This window comes from Quercus robur, chromosome 3 (genome assembly GCF_932294415.1).
Source record: "Quercus robur chromosome 3, dhQueRobu3.1, whole genome shotgun sequence".
NCBI classification, from domain to species: domain Eukaryota; kingdom Viridiplantae; phylum Streptophyta; class Magnoliopsida; order Fagales; family Fagaceae; genus Quercus; species Quercus robur.
Window position 1 is genome coordinate 29,405,982 of NC_065536.1, and position 4,881 is coordinate 29,410,862.

General features: G+C 38.8%; 1 pseudogene; it reads right to left on the reverse strand.

Moving 5' to 3' along the window:
* Window positions 1-2,911: 2,911 nt before the first annotated feature.
* On the reverse strand, window positions 2,912-4,625 carry LOC126719490 (loganic acid O-methyltransferase-like; annotated as a pseudogene).
* Between the last annotated feature and the right edge of the window lie 256 nt (window positions 4,626-4,881).

The following is a 4,881-nucleotide window of genomic DNA, read 5'->3' on the forward strand; positions in this document are numbered from 1 at the left end:
AGAATTGATAAAATAATCTAAACCAAATAAAATCACAACTACAGTAGAAATTAAATGACAAAGATTAAGGGAAGAGAGATGCAAACACAAAGACAACATAGCGTTGTGTTATCGAAAAGGAAACCGAAGTCCTCGGCGTAAAACCTCTCTGCTGCCCTCCAAGCGGTCAATAATCCACTAAAGAATGAAGTTGGGATACATGAACAGCAGAAGACCCTCCAAGCCTAATCTACCTAGTGTACCTAAGCCCTCCAAGCTTTTTACTCCAACAAGGTTACGCCGAACTTTTGTCTTCTCTAGCTTACAGGATTCCGCTATAGCCCATAGCATCAACCAATATCAATTGGTCCCTTCCTAACTGCTTCCCAAGCACAAAATAACCTTTTCATAGATATGGGTGTGGTGAGAAAAGGATTTGGCAAAATGTACCTCTCAAGGATGTAACAATGGAGAGGGTAAGAGTAGAGAAATTTAGAGAATCAAAGGTTGAAGATTGTGGATGAGTCAATCTTATTTTTCTCTAGGGTTTCTCTCTCAAAATTCTCTCTAGAAGCTCTTTACAATACTTGGGTATAAGGGGTATTTATACTGGTGTGTGTTTGGAATGCGAAAGGTCAATTTTTCCCAAACAGAGTGGTCTGGTGACTTGACCTCGCGACTTGACTGAGTCGCTAGTCTAAGTCACAAGCTAACTGCCTGGCCAGTCTGGAAGTTTTATCCTGTAGTGCTCGAGCTGGCATGACTCTCCAGCTCCTCTGCATGCTTCACACGTGTGCCTCCTTTGGCAACTTGCTAGCTGCGAGCTAGTCGTGAGATCCAGTCGTGAGGCCCTGCTTGAGTGCACACTCTTGAGCTATTCTTCACACTCTTTTGCACACTACCTTTACATGATTCCCACCTAAATACAGGGTTTCTAAATGCTGAATTACAAGCAAATTGGCACGGAATAAAGCCGAGAAAATAGTTGATTAAATTCAACCTTACACATTTTGACACTTGTTTTACATATACTAAATCCCTCACTCAGAGGAAATATAATTACTCATCCCTCAAGAAATACCTCTCTTACAAAATTTATAAAAGCCCATGTATATCACCCATGACAAAACTCTTCATTTTGTAGGGATAACCAAGCTCAAAGAAGCTCAACTACAAAGCCTAGCTGACCCAGCCTAGCTCATACATAAATCCCTGCAGCTGAAGCTCACATGAGCTGACCAGCCAAATTTCAGCACAACTTGACAGCTAGAGCCCATTGCCATCAAGTCCCAGCTTGTCCAATCAGATTAGAAGAGGACACGTGTCCATTAGGGGTTGAACCCTTCCTTCACAAGCTGAAATCCCATCATTTCTCATGTGACATAAAGCTGAAAGTGACATGACAAAAAGTTGGGAAGCTTCAACTAACTGTCCCTTCTGTTAGGACATATGTGATTCACTTGTTAGGAACATATGTCACTATTTTATATAATTGGCTAATCCTTTGACAAAACACACTTTACTTGTAATTGGGTAGATCTAGGATGTATTTAATACTTCAAGAAATTATGTTTCAAGATCAAGTGTTAAAACCATGCAAGTCTATCCAAGAAACAAGCTGAAGAAGTGTTGTTCATTAAAGCTCGATAGCTAGCTATCTATCGAGACTTGTAGAGCTGTTGAAGCCCGTGGCTCAATAGCAGCTCGATTGATAGGATATCTGTTGAGGTTTATGAAAAACAAAATTTTAATTCTGTTTTGACTCCAATCCGTGATTATGTGTTTGGGTTTTCTTTTCTCATAACCCTAGATATATAAAAGGATTATTTTAAGGGTTGTCAAAGAGTTCACAAGTTACACAAGTGTTGAGCAAAGTTTGTTCAAGCAAATTGTAACCAGAGATAGAATTTGCCCTATTTCATCATTCCTATGAAGAAGTTGCTGTATTTGTGCATCGTAGGGTTTTGTGACCAAGCATTTTCTTGATCTTCATTGTAGATGAACTGAAGAACTTTGCAGCCAACAACCTTATCTAGTTGGTAATTGAAGTCGCGTATTGGGATTCGTGAAATTGGTTAGTCATGTTTGGGAGCCGTGCATCAAAAGGAGAAATTGCCACTACAGAACAAGTCTAATTGGGTATTGGGGTAAGGGTTCAACTGTAGGTTGGTATAAGGTACTGGGATTCCTTTACTTGTAACCGCTTGTTGTGATAATAGTGGAATTTCAGGAGTAGTGACCTTAAAATCACCCGGTGGGGTTTTTTTGCCATGTTGGTTTTCCCCATTCGTAAACAAATCATCGTGTCAAATTTATTTTCCACTGCATACTTAGTTTATTGGTGATTTGTTTGTGCTACCACGCATTTACATGTTGATTAACTTAATTAATTCATTTGGCTAAATTAATTGGTTAATTTATCACGAGGGGTCAATTCATTTTTGGCCTATCACCTTCTTTCTTCTCCAGCCCATTTGGTCAAGAATCAAGAGCAGCCATGACCTGGCCATTAAAGCTCCTGAAACAACTTGAAATCAATTCATTTTCATACTAGAAGCTTGTATCCTCTGGTTCATGGACCAAGCACATGAACCTCAAATAGGGAAACTTAGGGAAATGTGGTTTGGAGGGCACCAAGGGGATCCCAGCAGAGTTCCCAGCAAGGGCTCCAAGATTGACACCTGGCTTGGGGTGATATAATCTGTCCTAGGGAGCTCTAATTCTAGCAGCAGCATAACCTAGATCATTAGCCTAAAGCATGCTTTAATCCCATCAACTAAGGCCAATCAGCATTCAATGTTAAGTCAGAATCCCAGCTGTTATTACCCAAAAGAGCAAGAACCTTCTAAAAGTTTAGCTTACCACTCTTAGCTAAAATCCTAGGAACGATTCTCTAAGGATTTTATGAAGATTGAGGAAGATTTAGCAAATATTATTTGCTAATCACCCCCTAAAACCCAACTATAAATGGAACTTTCCATTAATACTTCTGGGGGGACTAAGAAAGACACCCATAGAGAGGAACTCTTCATTAACTTCTTTGTTTAGTCTTCTCAAAACTCTAGCAAAGTTCTGAGTCACTGAGCTCTCAACTTCAAGCATAGAAACTGAGTTCCCCAGCTCCTAGCTCAAAAACACCCCTCATACTTCCACTTAAAAACACTTAGCTACCCCCAACAGAAAGTCCCAACAACTTTACTATACACTCTCACTCATTACTCATACTACTCACAAATGACTCTCTCTACTCACTGCATATACTATATCCACGAGCATGCCATGACACCATAATGATTTTGCTGTGCTAGCTGAAATCTCTCTCTCCCTTCATCTCACACTAAGTTTTTCTCATTATTCGTTATAATGGAACCCATGATATTTACGTATTCATTTACTATTGAAGGTTATGATGTAATCGTTACTATAGAGTTTTTTCCTCATATTATTGTATTAGAAGACTCTTCTCCAGAGCTAACGGATGATGAGTTTGAAAATGTAGATACTTACCTTAATTTGTGAAATAGCTAACAGTTGTAAGTTTATTCTGTTTGGTCTTAGTTTACCGCTGGGTCATTTTTTGTAGAAGCATTTTACCGCTGGGCTACTTTTTGCAGAAACATTTCACTGCTGGGCTATTTCTTGCAATATACTTTTTAATCATGCTGACATGTCTGCTGTAGGGATTGTTTGTGGGCCATTCTTGTCAGTTTCAACCTAAGCCCAAGGTGTAAAATACAGTGAATTCTTTGGATCTTCACCGATAGTCTTTAGGCCGTGCATCGAGCCCATCGTCAAGTTTCGGTTTAGGCCCCCAACCCAACATAAATCTCATTTGTCGGAAAGGAAGACTTTTTCACCCCTGACAACATTTAGTGTAAGTTCAATAAATTTACTTGTAGTGATATGTTTGACTTGAAAAAGCTTATAGTGCAAAAAGTAATAGTTGATTGCTAGCTTACCTCCTTTGCCATATCCATGAGGCAGTGTCCCAGGAAATCAAACTTCAATCCTGTTGCTGAACTAGAATGAGGAATCCCATTTTGAATTCCTAGCATAATAAGCACCATTAGTCCACCCACAACAAGCTCTTCAGCCCTACCATCTAAAAAGGTTGTTATGTCCTTAGCAAATTGGGCTGTATAAGCTTGAGCTACTTCGTCTGGGGCACTTGCATGGTGAACCCTCCCCTTGTTCCATGCAGCAGAGTTCTTATTTAGAAGTTCTTCTGGCACCTTAGAGAGCCATTGGAGTGCATAAGATGAATGCACAAAATCGAGAGAGAGATCAGGGAATAGCTAACCATGGAAAGACCCTGGCACTCCAGTTTCAAAGTATGGCCTTTTTGGTGGGAGAGAGGCAAAGAGGGTATTAAAATCATTGGATGTATGATCATTGAAGAACACTTGAAATTCAGGCATATGAGATGCAAAGCCTTGGGATTGGTACTTTTGTTGCATAGCATCTATTATATTTTGCATAGCAATGAAGGTATTTAGCCCAACTGAACATCCCAAATCTGCTATGCGGAATGTGATCTTTGAACTAGAAATTTGTTTTTCTACATCAAGCTTCTCCGCAATTACATCATCAATTATTGCCTTCACAGCATTTGTACCTGTCCTCTGCATACTAGGTTTGTCAATCATAGTAGTTTTCGACTTTTTAAATGTCACTTTTTATTATATATAGTTTTTCTTTTCTTTTCTATTTTTAATCAATCCTATTTAAAAAAAAAAAATGAAAAACAAGATATACCAGATGGACATTAGGTTTATCTAAATGGACACTAAGTTAAGTATGTCATTATTAACATATGCACAAGTATAAAACATGAATCATTGGAATGGTTAAGTTGTGGTTATAAAATTATAATTGATTTTGTAAATGAATCCATTGGCTTAT